We start from the raw sequence: 14,411 nt of genomic DNA, 5'->3' as shown, positions 1-14,411 counted from the left end.
CTCCCATACCAGGATATAAAGGGTGGGGTAGCCCCAACCCCTCCCTCAGTTCTCTCACACTTCAAACCCTGTGGTAGCTGGGAAGGAGGACGAATTCTGGGATCCACATTGACATCATCACTCCAAGAACCATAGTTATTGTAGGGTAAGTAATCGTATTTTCTTCTTCAAGTAAGTGTCAGTGTGGATCCCACTCTAGGTGACTGACAAGCAATGTCCTCCTTGGAGGTGGGAGAGGAGTCACAGCCATATGAGTTGAACAGTAACTAAATTAACAGCCCCTCCGAAACTAACTGCTGCTATGGCCCTTATGCCAAGTGCATAGTGCTTCACAAAGGTAATTGGGTTACTCTAAGTAGCTGCCTTACTGATCTCAGCAATTGATACATTTGTGAAGCAGGCCAAAGGTGTCGCCTGAGCTCTGGTGCAGTGTGTTCTGATATTTGTAGGAAGGGTGGTAACAGGGGGAGATACACTGAGTGATCCACTTTGACAACTGTTGAAAAGAAATCGCCTGACCTTTGAAGCTACCCAACAGAGTTATAAAGAGGTAGGGAGAGTCTGAAAGATTTTGCCCTGTTCAGCTTGTAGAGCAGGGTCCTGGAAATATAGAGAATGTAGTTTCTTTTCTCCTGAAGAGGAGCATAGTTTCAGAAATACAGGTAAAGGAATCAACAGGTTCAGATGGAACTCCTACATTATCTTCAGAATGAATTTAGGATATGGTCTCATCACCACCTTGTTACTGTGGAATGTTTTATATGGCAGTCCAGCCAACATCTTGCTCACTTTTAAGGCTGATGTGATGACTACCAAGAATGACACCTTGACAGTGAGATGATGCAAAGAGCATTATGAAAGAGGTTGTAAAAGGACAATGTTGAGATTCCAAGAGCTCGGACTCTAACCAGGGGGCACCAGTGCAAAAGTTCTTTGAGAAATCTTGTCACTGTGGGAGGTGAGAAGACTGATTATGACTGAATCAGAGCACAACATGCAGAAACTGCAAACAGATGGACCTTTGGGAAGCTAAATGTGAGACCTTTTTGCTTCAGAGATAATATGTAACCTAGAACCTTTGGTATTGGAACCTTAACCAGGTCCATATTGTCCTGGGCTGCCCATATGGAAAATCTTTTCCATTTTGTGGCATAGGATTTCCTAGCGGAGGCATTTCTATTTTGAGCCAGGATTTCCTGAACCTGTATGGGACATTGTCTATTGGTACTGCTCATCCAACTGCACCCAGGCCATCAGATGTAATGACTTGAGGGTCCAGATGCAGTATCTGGCCTTGATTCTGAGACTCTATGTCCTGACAGACAAGGAGACAGAAGGGAGGTTGACTGAACAACTGGAGAAGGTCCAAGAGACAAAATTGTCTCAGTCAGTATGGAGCTACCACAATCACTGTGGCTCTATCTTGACTGATTCTGGCTATTGTCCTGGGGATCAGCAAACTGGGGGGAATAGAAGAGACCCTTGGACCAATAGAGGAGAAATGTGTGCAGTGGGATTCAGCACTCATGCTCCCTTGGAGCAGAACACCTTGGATTTGGTGTTCTATGTTGATGCAAAAACATCTACAGCCAACTTCTGCCACATCTGAAAGATGGGGTGTAATATGGTGTCTCATAATGACCACTCATGATTAAATATGTTGTTCCTGCTTAGGAAGTATGCATCACTGTTGTTGATCCTGGGAGGCGAAGGGCCACTCGGCTTACTGTATGAAACTGGCACAATTCCTAGAATTCAGTGGCTTCCCAACATAACTGAGTGCCACCCTGTTTGCTGCTGTACTGCATCACCAATCTGTTGTCTATTATGATCTGCACTACTGAATCCTTGAGAACAAGCTGAAAAGCTAGAATGGATATCCTGGTGGCTTTCAGCTCCAAAATGTTATATGGAATTTAAATTGGGTAGGGTTCCAGTCACGAGAATGATTAAAGGATTAGAAAACATGCCTAACAGTGAGAAACTCAAAGAGCCCAATCTATTTAGCTTAACAAAGAGAAGGTTAAGAGGTGACTTGATTACAGTCTATATGTATCTATATGGGAAACAAATATTTAATAATGGGCTCTTCAGTCTAGCAGAGAAAAGTATGACAGGATCCGCTGGCTGGAAGTTGAAGCTAGACAAATTCACTGGCTGGACATAAGGCATACATTTTTGATAGTGAAGGTAATTAAACATTGGAACAATTTACCAAGGATCGTGGTGGATTCACCATTACTGACCATTTTTTAATCAAGACTGGATGTTTATCTAGGAATTATTTTGTTCTGTGGTCTGTGCTACACTGGAGGTCAGACTAGATGATCACAATGGTCCCTTCTGGCCTTGGAATCTATGATTTGCAAGTCATCTGAGGATCTCCCACCTTGTATCTTGAGGTTACCCAGATGAGCATCCCAGCCCATCTCTTACACGGCTAGGGCAGGAACTTCAATGGGAACCCTTTCTGTGCATTTAAAGGATTTGTCCACCATGTGAGTTCCCATAGGACCTGTGAAGCTAATACTACCACCTTAGTCCTCTTGTGCTTGGCTGGGAAGTACACCGACCTCAGCCATTGCTGTAACAGCCATAGGTGAAGTCTGGCAAGAGATGTCATTAAGTACATGCTAACATGTGCCCCAGGAAGGCGAGACGTGTGTAAACCATGGTCAGATGTTTGATCTGTACTTCGATTATGTGGGACTGAATGGATTTGAATCAGTTGATCAGTAAGCAGACTCGCACTGCTTGTGAGCCGAGTAAAATTCCTATGAATTCTATCACCTGAGATGGGCTGAAAGGATCTTTTGTAATGCATCAGGACCCCAGCTGAGAGAATAGGGATAACACTTGTTGTACCACTGATTCAGTCTAGTCTGAGAATGTACCTCTGATCAGCCAACCATCTAGATATGGATAGATGCGTATCTCTTTTTTCTGTGGTGTACTGCTACCACTGCAAGGCACTTGGTAAATGTAGTAGGAAGACAGCCTGGAGCAAGGGGCCTGGTGCAAGGCCTGAGGCCTGAACAAAGGCAGCAAAAGTTATGCTATGAGCAAAAGTTAGGCCCTGTCAAAAGCAGATGCTTGCCTTCAAGTTCACTGTCCAGTACATGAACTTGGCACTGATATTGCTAACATTGCTAAAACACTGAATATGTAAACACATTCCGGCAGGCTAGCACAAGAACACCCCAATCTAGCACATGATAAGATGGTTTGACTGAAATGATAAATAGTGCTGTTTCATCTGAAACATCAGGAGAAAGGTACAAGGGGAGATAACAAACATGTCATGAAACACAAGGTGATACGTAAATTGTTTATCCCAGATTGTTTGTCTCACCTTCACCCTCGCTATAACCCTTTGTCTGGCCTAGGGGGCAGCAGAATATCCCGCCACTGACTGAGCTGGTCCATTGTCATGGGCATACATACACTACTATTCCTGTAGAGTCTATGTGGTTCTAGTACTGTGTTTTGTGAGCAATAAACCTGGTTGAGTGCCTTCACCACTAAGCCGAGTCTGTGGTCTTTCTGGGCAGTTCGACTGAGGTCTGCTGAGCCAGCTACCTGGCCACAGCAGGTACAGCATATGGAGAGAACACACATGCAGCCAACAACTGACCACAGCAAACACTCCTGATACCATGGAGAGTCCGAAGGGCTTGTATAGTTAGGGATTGGGCCTGACAGCATCTGAGATACTTCCTGTGGGCTGGGTGGATGGCAGCGTGGAAGTACACATCTTGTAATTGAGAGCTGCGAACCAGTCCTGGGTTGGAGCATCAGAATAATGGAGGCAAGCGTTACCATCCTGAATCTCAAGCAGCATATGTATCTGTTAAGTCTCCTCAGGTCTAAGATAGGACAAAAAGCCCCTTTCTTCTTCACATTGAGAAAATATTGGGAATAGCATTTTGTGGTGATGAGTTATCCCTGAACTAGAGTCATTCCTGTGCTAGGCTCCAGCCAACCCACAAGCCAGGACTAGTGACTCTCAGGGTAGCAATATAAGCCTCACAGGAGAAACAACAGTTCAGTCTGCCCAACGTCACTTCATGGCTTGGAAGCTCCCCTGCTTGATAGTGGTGACAGACTCCTCAGGCCTTAGCCTGCTCCAGCCCTGCTCTGACTCCAGCTTTGTTGCCAGCCCTGCTTCAGCCCTGCCCTTGCTCCAGCCTAGCTCCCAGCTGTATTTTGCTTTGTTTTGAACCTGCTCTTGATGCCTGAATCCAGCTCCGACCTTTGGCTCTGGTTCCTGGCCCAGCTGCCACCATACTGATCACTAAATCCGACTGCCACTGCTTCAACCACTAGGGTTGGACCTCCACATCTTGGTTTCTGACAAGCATCTGCGTCCCCTGTATTCCTGTGGAACTTCTACTGTTCCTGTTTTTGGAGCAACAAGGCCACTTCTGCTTGTAAAAGGCTCTTGTGAGAAGGGTCTCTAAAGAGGGATGAAGAAAGGGGCAGAAAGGAGGGAGGAAAGAAACTGGATGGTGTACCCATGGGTAGTAGTGTCTAACACCCATTTGTCTGGGGTAATGTCCAACCATGCACTGGATGGAGCAAGGCAGATTTTGAAGAGCATATTAGTGTGACTGCTTCTAATGTAGCTCTCAACTGATGTGTCAAACCTGCTGCCATGAGGATTAAGCAGGGTGCGAGATTGAGTGGTTAGAGGGCTGATGACCTCTGTTGTAATGAAGCCATTTCTCTGGTTGATAGTCCAGATGCCTATCGTATGAGGGCATCTGTTGCTTCTGCTGCTGCGAGCAGTACATTTTTTGAGATGCTGGTGTGTATCTGCCTAAGGATCTCAGGATTGAGATAGAGTCTGAGGAAGTGTAACATGCTATCTGATTTTTCACTAAATAGCTCCAATCCTTCAAATGGCAGGTCTTTGATGGTGGCCTAAACTTTATGGGGAATACCAGAGGCCTAGAACCATGATGCCCTCCTCATGGTCACAGCCATGGCCATGGTTCTGGATGAAGTATCAGCAGCGTCCATAGCACCTGAAAGGGCATCTTCCCTACCAATTGTCCCTTTCGCACCATGTCCTTCATCTCCTTTCTAGCCTTATAGGGAAGCTTTGCAACTGATGGAAAGACTCTGGCCCATGTGAGGAAATTATACTTTGCTAACAGGACTTGATACTTAGCCATCCTGAGTTGAAGTGAAGCCAACCTGTATGATTTCCTCCAAAAAACATGACTGGATCTTTGTCCTTGGGAGTACTCTTGGTTGAGTGGGACTTCTTTTGTATGGCTGAAACTACCTGCGATCCAGGATTATGATGGGAGTAAAAATACTCTAATCCTGACGTAGCATTTATTTATCCTTTTTGCTGTTGGAGGGGCAGTAACTGGTGTCTGCCATAGTGCCTTGGCAGGGTCCAGAAGTCCTTCATTTATCAGGAGGGCAATGCATTCTGGGCCTGCTGCAGACAAACTATCCAAGAGTTTGTGTGACTTCTCCACTATGACAGAAGTCACCACTTCAACAAGGATGTCTGCTATCCTCAATAAGAAGTCTTGAAATGCCTTATATGTATTCAGTGCTGGTGACGGTTCCAGTGCCAAGGTAATGGCCTCATCTGGTGATGAGGAATAAAGGTTGAAGGGGAATAAAGGTCATGAAATGGGGTGCTGACATGTCTGCACCTCAGGTTCTTGCTCCTCCTGATAACTGGGTGTCTGGGTCTCACCAACATTGCTGCAGGAGAGGGGGTTCTCCTCTTCCTTCTTGTGGGCAGGCAGCTCCTAGGAGCTCTAGTCTGTTGTTCCCAATAGCCCCATAATGGTACAGGTGCTGCATGTTGGCCCATGGGACAAAAGGTTCTTCCAGCCTGACAGTGTGGGACAGGGACCATATAAGAGATGGATCCCGTTCAATGCCAGGCAGAAAGTGTGTCTTGCGGATGAAGAATGTTTTTCTTGTATAGGCACTGCTGATGGGAGCTCTCTGTAACAAGGTCCATCTTCACAGACATCTCTATGCCAAAACCATTCTCACAGTTTGTCCCATTGACCAGTGTCCTATCCCATGCCAGTTCAGAGGATGAGAAAATTGTCAGTGCCAGTGCTATTGATGCTAACACCAATGATTCCAGTGCTGGTCCTGGCACCGGCACACTCCACTACAGGCTGCTCCTCACCAGGTGATGCCTTGTGAGTCTTGGAGGACTTCTCCTTGGAAGTCTTTCTATGTCTCCAGGTGTGGGAGGACACTGATCTCTTCTTAGAGGCCCAACCTTGGTGCTCTGATTGTCTGTTTTCAACCTGCTGTGATGCTTGAGCAGCCTCTCTCAATATTGAGGCTGAAGCGACTCTGGTGCCACAGCCAATGTTGAAGCTGCAGATGGTGCCAGTGGTTTGCTCTGCAATTATTTCCCTGACACAGTCTTGGATGCAGCCTGGATGCTCAATGGTATGCTGGGATAGTGTCGGTTTCCACAGTATTGGAGAGCTCAGGCCCAGGATTTCTGGGTCAAATGTCACCCACATCAACTGCTTTGAGAGATGGAGCTTCAGTTGTGAATTCCTGGTCTCAGCTGAGAACGACAAGCAGCTGGAACATCTGCTAGAGATGTGGGACTCATCGAAGCAGAATCTCATGACTATCCTTCAGCAGGATGAGTCTGCCACAGGATGGACAAGGATTAAATCCCTCCTTAGATTTCGCCATGTTATACAGGGGGTATTGTATGTGGGGTGGACATCGGTACAAGGGGTCTGTTTGCTGGATTTCAGTCCGATTTGAGAATTTTAGGATGCAAATACATAAAGGTAAGTTCTGAAAAGCGTTCTGAAGATTTTCAGAGGTTTACCTAGAAAAAAGCTTGTTAGGTTCCAATTCATTGCCACAGGTGGTAAAAAGGAACTGGGAACTGACTAAGGGGCAGGGCCACCCCACCCTTTATGGCCGGGCCATTAAACCCTTTATGGCCTCTTACAGCGGCATGAAGAGGCACAGGGTGCAGCTGTGACACCATCAGACACTGCTGGCCAAAAAAATCTTGTCCTGCACGTATGAGGCGCATGTGCACCTAGGCTGGGATCCGCACTGACACATATTCAAAGAAGAACAGTGTGATTTAAAACAAACAAACAAAAAACCCACCCTTTTGGGGATATGTAATATTTTTCTTGGTTTAGAGAGTCCAGAAAGTATTCCCTCTATTGACCATATCTGAATATAGATTTTTTTTTGTTTTCTTAAAAGTCAGATCAATTGTGATTTATTCAAACATTTATCAGCAAAAAATCTTAACTAAAGGTACTGAAAATATAGCAATGCAGTCCCTAAAACTCCCAATAATTTCCGTTGGATCACAATTTGTCTTCAACAAAGAGCTACAGCATAATAGAGAAACTCCTCCAGTGCACTCAATCCCCATTACTCCAGCTTAAAGGGCTAGAGCAACAAAAAGGGGCTCTCAAAACCTAGGGATGATTCCTTTGGCAAAGGTACTGTGCAAGATAGCTTTGTGGCTGCCTCCCAAGGACCCCCTCACAAGTCCCAGCATTGGGGCTAGTCTGGGGGCTACGCCGGCATGCCAGGGTAGGGATGCACTATGGATTTTCTGGGATGCGCAGTGGCCCATAAGATGGCCTAGGGAGGCTCCTGTAACTTAGAAAAGCCCCTCATGCTAAGAGTATGTCTACACCGCAGACTTAACGTGGCTCTCACCTGTGTTTTAGCCCCAACAGCCCAACCATCCTCATACAAAACCCTTATGCCTGTGTTTAGAACCTTTGCTCATTTGCACAGCTGAGGGTTAAAGCACAGGTTTTGCTATAAGGCAGGCTCTGACCAGCTCACTTTGCAGTTAGGATGCAGATGAAGACTGGGTTGCTGAACTCACATTTTGATCCAGTTCTTCAATACCATCCCACAATTAATGGTGTCTGTATGTTCCAGCCCTTCTAACTTACTCACTTCCCACTTGCTTCCTATGCACTGGTAGCTATGTTTATATACATGTGTTCTGAGTTTAACCCTTCAGTCCATGTGGCCTATTCCAAGTTCTGCATAGTTCAGATCAGCCAAACAGTCTTAGAAGATGCTGTCCCAGCACTCTGCTAGCTGACCAGAGGAGCACACCAGGGTTCTGATTAACCTCTAGTGTGAATAAAGCGAAGAGCATGATTTTGGGAGAAGCATGTGAAACCAGCACTGGTATGAAAACCTGCCACAAAATCATAGAAGATTAGGGTTGGAAGAGACCTCAGGAAATCATCTAGTCCAACCCCCTGCTCAAAGCAGGACTAAACCCAACTAAATCATCCCAGCCAGGGCTTTGTCAAGCCAGGCCTTAAAAACCTCTAAGGATGGAGATTCCACCACTTCCATAAGTAACCCATTCCAGTGCTTCACCACCCTCCTACTGAAATAGTTTTTCCTAATATCCAAACTAGACTTCCACCACTGCAACTTGTGACCATTGCTCCTTGTTCTGTCATCTGCCACAACTGAGAACAGCCTAGCTCCATCCTCTTTGGAACCCACCCTTCAGGTAGTTGAAGGCTGCTATCAAATCCCCCCTCACTCTTCTCTTTTGCAGACTAAATAAGCTCAGTTCCCTCAGCTTCTCCTCATAAGTCATGTGCTCCGGCCCCCTAACCATTTTCGTTGCCCTCTGCTGGACTCTCTCCAATTTGTCCACATCCTTTCTGTAGTGGCGGGCCCAAAACAGGACACAGTACCCCAGATGTGGCCTCACCAATGTCGAATAGAGGGGAATAATCACTTCCCTCGATCTGCTAGCAATGCTCCTACTAATACAGCCCAATATGCCATTAGCCTGCTTGGCAACAAGGGCACACTGTGACTCATATCTAGCTTCTCATCCACTGTAATCCCCAGGTCCTTTTTTGCAGAACTGTCACTTAGCCAGTCGGTCCCCAGCCTGTAGCGGTACATGGGATTCTTCCGTCCTAAGTGCAGGACTCTGCACTTCTCCTTGTCGAACCTCATCAGGTATCTTTTGGCCCAATCCTCCAATTTGTCTAGGTTGCTCTGGACCTTATCCCTACCCTCCAGTGTATCTACCTCTCCCCCCAGCTTCGTGTCATCTATGGACTTGCTGAGGGTGCAATCCATCCCATCATCCAGATCATTAATGAAGATGTCGAACAAAACTGGCCCCAGGACCGACCCCTGGGGCACTCCACTTGATACTGGCTGCCAACTAGACACTGAGCTGTTGATCACTACCCGTTAAGCCCGACGATCTAGGCAGCTTTCTGTCCACCTTATAGTCCATTCATCCAATCCATGTGTTTGTGTGTGAGACAGAGACAGAGTGTGTGTGTGCTGGCTGCTGGGGAAGTCTATGAGAGACTGTATGCTATCTCTTTAAGATACCCACCAGAAAGCTCCTTGTTCAGACCTCAGCAGCTGCCAGCAGCTCTCCTGCTCCTGAGCCCTGTCCCCCCACCCCTGCTCTGCGGAGATGGGGTATATGGGCAGGGGGGAGGGGGACACCCTGACATCAGTACCCCCTCTCTCCCCGCTCTGCACAACAAGCAGGAGGGTCCTGAGAGCAGCTGGCCAACAGCTCCAAGGCAGAGGGCAGGAGCAACATGGCTGCAGAGCAGCAGAGGTTGGGGCACCTGAATGCATGTTACCAGATGTGTGTGGCTCTGCTAATCAAGTGCACGGCACTTGATTCACTCCTGGGTGGCTGTGCAACCACGCAGCTTAGAGGGAACACAGGCTGTGGGGAAAGATTTAACTATACCTGAGGAATCTTTTAGTGGTCAGGTGTGATAGTACCAAGTATCCCTCTATTGGTTGATAGAAGGCTGCTGTAGCCACCAGATAGACTCTGAGAGAGCTGAGAGATAGTCCTGATCTTTTTAGGGTCAGTATATAGTCTAAGATCTTTGGAAGGGACACGTATGTCAGGGAGATTTGTTGGGAGGTACACCAAATTCGAAACCTGGACCTAAGTACGGCATGTCATGGACTTTCTACTGTGTAGTAAATACATCTTGTACATACTTCGAACAGGAGTTCTCTAGGTGTTGGAACCCTGAAGGAGCCATGCCTTGAGGCAAAGAATCCCAGGTTGGGATATAGGGTACGCCTTTGTTCTGCAAGAAGGGGATTGGATTGGAGAGAGATTGGCGGGCACATCACAAGCTGTGACAGGGAAGGGTATTAGGTCTGCCTTGGCCAAGTGGCAGCAATCAGTATGATGTGTGCTCCTTCTCTTTTTATTTTCAATGAGACCATCAACAGTAGGAGAAAGGGAGGAAAGGCATAGAGCAGGTCCCTGTCCCAGGACATCATCGCCCAGGATGTGTTGTCCTATCCCTGCTCTGTAGCAATAGCATGGACATTTCTTGTTCAGGTGAATGATGAACAGGTCTGTGGTCAGTGTCCCCCATTGCCTGAATAGGTCGTGAAGTACTGCCGGGTCTATCTTTCACTCGTGATTGTGTGTGAATTTGCGACTGAGACTATCCGCTATCAAATTTTGTGTGCCTGGGAGGTAAACTGCAAACCGTGACACATCATGGGAGATACACCAGTTCCATAATCTCATCAGCTCCACACAGTGGGAGGGCGACCTGGCTCCCCCTTGTCAATTGATGTAGTACATACAGGTTATGTTGTCTCTTAGGATCTCATCTGTGATCCTTTAATCAGCAGGAGGAAATGGGCGCAGGCTTTCCTGACCACCCTTAGCTTGAGGAGGTTGATGTAAAGGGATATCTCCATGGATTACCACCTGCCTTGTGTCATGAGGCTGTTTAGATGTGCGCCCCACCCTGAGTGATGCGTCGGTGGTGAAAAGCAATGATGGGGGGAGGGTGCGAGAAGGGGATCCCTTTGCAAACGTTGGCTGGGTCCTTCTACCAGTCTAAGGAGGTTTTGACCCTGGTGGATAGTGACAGGGGTTTGTCCAGTCTGTCTCTGAGCTGAACCACATGTTCACATGTGACGCCTAGCATGTGGTATCACAGCTGTGCCTGCTGATAAGAAAGGAGTCAAAACTACAACTAAGTACAAGGAGACTAACTATAGAAATGCAAAAAGCGAAAACGATGGTCTAAACGGACTGTGACTAGCTCTGTCTCTAGCCAGGGGCAGTTGAGAAGTAACTGGGGCGGAGTGAGCCCGCATACACTAGCTAGCCGGGCCTCATGGACACTGCTAGCAAAGTTCTCCGATCAGCAGCGTAAGGACGCAAGCACACATACAGTGGTGTACCGACAGGGACACTACTCGAAGAAGAATCGTGAGATTTCACCTCAAGACTTGAACTGGATTAACTCAGAGAAATCAGAAAGGGGACAGAGGGCCGTAGTCCTATAACTGCAACACTAACACTAATAATAAGGAAACAATCAGTAATAAAAATGTAAGATCAATATGATTAAACAACTATATTTTGGTTTGAGCCCAATGCACCCTCGTTGTAGTATGTTGCCATCAAATTAAGGAAAAACAGCAGCCCATAAACAGTGTAACACTGGAAAATGCTAACCCACCCTGGTGTTAGGGACTTACCACAGTATGCCTCTTCACTTCAGTTTTTTTAACTTGCCAAATACAATTCTTAATTATGTTCTCACTTTTCATTGTGAATGGGAAGGGCTGACACCAAGTTAAACACGTTATAAAATAATAAGACGAACAATGCACATTTCCCTCCGGTTTTATGACTCTAAAGTCTTATGTTACACAATATGGAATGGTGACTATGAAGGAAAATATTCAGTCACTTTTGATGGCCTAGGTTGGCTCATACTACTGAGAAGAAGGCTTGATCTTCATGTCAGAGGGTAAAGAATATACTGGGCACCCCAATATTCATAGTCGTGGTCTGAGAAAACATGGGAGCACTTCTATGTGGATTTTTACTGGTTCTTTTGAGTGACTCATGTTCTGAATGGACATAAATGCTTAGCCATAGTGGCCAGAAACTGGTATCTGTCTGGCAACCCCTACACCTAGCTAGTGAACTATCCAGAAACTGCATTAAATGTTTAGCTATCCTGGCGTGCCAGAAGAGCTAATTAATTTAAATGGACCACAGTTCTTGTGTCCTATGAGAAAAACCAAAGAAGTCTTGTGTTCTTCACATAGAATGTCATCTATTCAGAAATTACTAATTCTTTCTTGATTGAATTTGAAACACAGTTTGCACTCTTAGTGAAGAGTCCCCCACATTTCTTCTGGATGGACAACAATTGCACATTACTGTCAACTTGCTAAAACTGTTGAGGGTGAGACAGGTGAAAAGCAAAAAAGCTACAGATACACCAGCCAAAAACAGTTGTTAAACCAGGCTCATGGGCACTAGCTTAACAATACTACATGGACTAAATGGGTTCCTCCTGTAGTCAGTGTTAAGAAAGGATCAATATCGTATACAGAGAACAGTCTCACATGCCAGACACATTTTGTGAGCTTTTAGCAGGACCTACAATGCCAATTTCAGTGCCCTGCACTGCTGATGTATTCAGTGAATAACAGTTTTGCAAAAACCAACGCTTCACGGTAAGAATAAACAAAAATTTGAGATAGTTTGCCTGAGTTTTCTATATAGTTGTTGTGGTGGGGCGATTACCCCACACCCAGAGAGACTGGGCTGCGGCAGGCCTAGGCGCCTGCGTAGACGCGCGGCCAATCAGGAGAGGGCTTACTGGGAGCCAATGAAAAGGCAGATTGGAGCCAGCCAATCAGGGCCCGGCTTAGCCATATAAAAGGCTGCCCAGAGCAGGAGCAGTCAGTCTGTCCCAGGCCTTCAGAGGGGAAGGTCTGTCTCCAGAGCTGGGAGGCCAGCACCATGGACAGCGCAGTGCAGGCCAGCCTGAGAGAGTGGGAGAAGGCCCTACTCCATAGCCTGCTAGGTGGCAGGCCTGGGAGGAGGAGGAGGCCTAGCGTAGTGAAGGGCTGTTGGGGAAGCGGTCCAGAGGGATAGTCAGAGGAGGAAGGAGAAGGAAGACAGTGAGACTGTCACCTAAGGGCCTCTGGACTGGGACTCAGAGTAGTGGGCGGGCCTGAGTCCCTCCCCCCCTTTTTCCCCCTTTGTTTGCTGTGCTACCCCACGCACAGACACGGGCCGCAGGGAGCGGCTGGTCAGAACCACACCAGATCCTAGACGGTGAGGATCGGACTCGAAGGTGTGGGGCTGTTGTTTACCCCCCCCCCCCCCGGAAGGGGGTGTGATTGGACAAAGGGACACTGTCGGAGGGCAGTGCTCCGGAAGAGGACGCCGACGTCGGGAGCAACGCAAGTCCGTGCACCCCACAGAGGCGAGACGACAGGCGGAACGCCACCCAAAGAGGGCGCTCTACTGGCGCAAAACTAATTCCCCGAAGCGGCCAGGAGGAGGCGCCACAGCGGTGAGCTACCGACCCTGTCACAGTTGTGTTAAAAAACATTCCCATCAGGGGCAGAATGTATTAGATATTAATAATCTATGTAGCTCTGCTTTTTACTGAGTAGCCCACTTTATCTGTCTGTTTTAAGATTTTTAAAAAATATAAAATTGGCAGCAGCTATTCTAAAATCTCTCCCTTTTTATGTAGAAAAGCACAATATAGAAACAACAAGGAGTCTGGTGGCACCTTAAAGACTAACAGATTTATTTGGGCATAAGCTTTCGTGGGTAAAAACCTCACTGCATCTGAAGAAGTGAGGTTTTTACCCACTAAAGCTTATGCCCAAATAAATCGGTTAGTCTTTAAGGTGCCACCAGACTCCTTGTTGTTTTTGTAGATACAGACTAACACGGCTACCCCCTGATACTTGACACAATATAGAAAGAGAGCTTTGTTACTGATATACTCCTGGTGGGGTTTTATTTTTTTGGTGAGTCTATTTCAGTTCCAAAATGAACAGCCAACCCTGCCATCAGGATGGAGACAACACTAATTACAAAGAACACGCTTTAGAAAACAAATCTAGAAGCAAAAGGTAATAATGCCCCAGCTGAAGGACATCATCTACAGTGAAAGAGATAATATTTAACCACATGGGGAGAAAGCCCCTACCAAGGTGAAATTTCTCCAAACTCTGGCAACAGCACTTATGAAGAAAACAAACCGAAAGAGAGCCTACAGTGAGGGGGAATACTAACTGAGTGACACAATAAGGGAGGAACAGACTACCCTTTAAAGGTGAACAGATCCTGCACTGAGGAGACATTACACTTTAACTCAGGCACTTTGATACCATGGTGATGACCCTTCACAGAACTCCAAATTCCTGGTATTAAACATGTTTCTTTTAAGCTACAATGCTCTAATAGTGTTTAAAATTAACTAATCTTTATTTACAAGCATAACTTTATCTTGACAATGCATTTTTTCTAGGAATTGTTCTGAATCCATGATCTTCTCCATGCATATGGATCTGTAATTGGAGTCTTATGTCTC

The 14,411-nt window shown here is 46.5% G+C and overlaps 1 protein-coding gene across 2 annotated transcripts in view; it reads right to left on the bottom strand.

The window, feature by feature from the left end:
- Positions 1–14,411, bottom strand: part of MMP24 (matrix metallopeptidase 24) — a 154,998-nt gene that overhangs the window by 90,512 nt on the left and 50,075 nt on the right. The gene's annotated exons all lie outside the window — the stretch shown is intronic.

Source organism: Malaclemys terrapin, chromosome 12 (genome assembly GCF_027887155.1).
Source record: "Malaclemys terrapin pileata isolate rMalTer1 chromosome 12, rMalTer1.hap1, whole genome shotgun sequence".
NCBI lineage: Eukaryota > Metazoa > Chordata > Testudines > Emydidae > Malaclemys > Malaclemys terrapin.
Note: the sequence above shows the minus strand (reverse complement) of the source record. Positions and strands in the feature narration are given on the sequence as shown.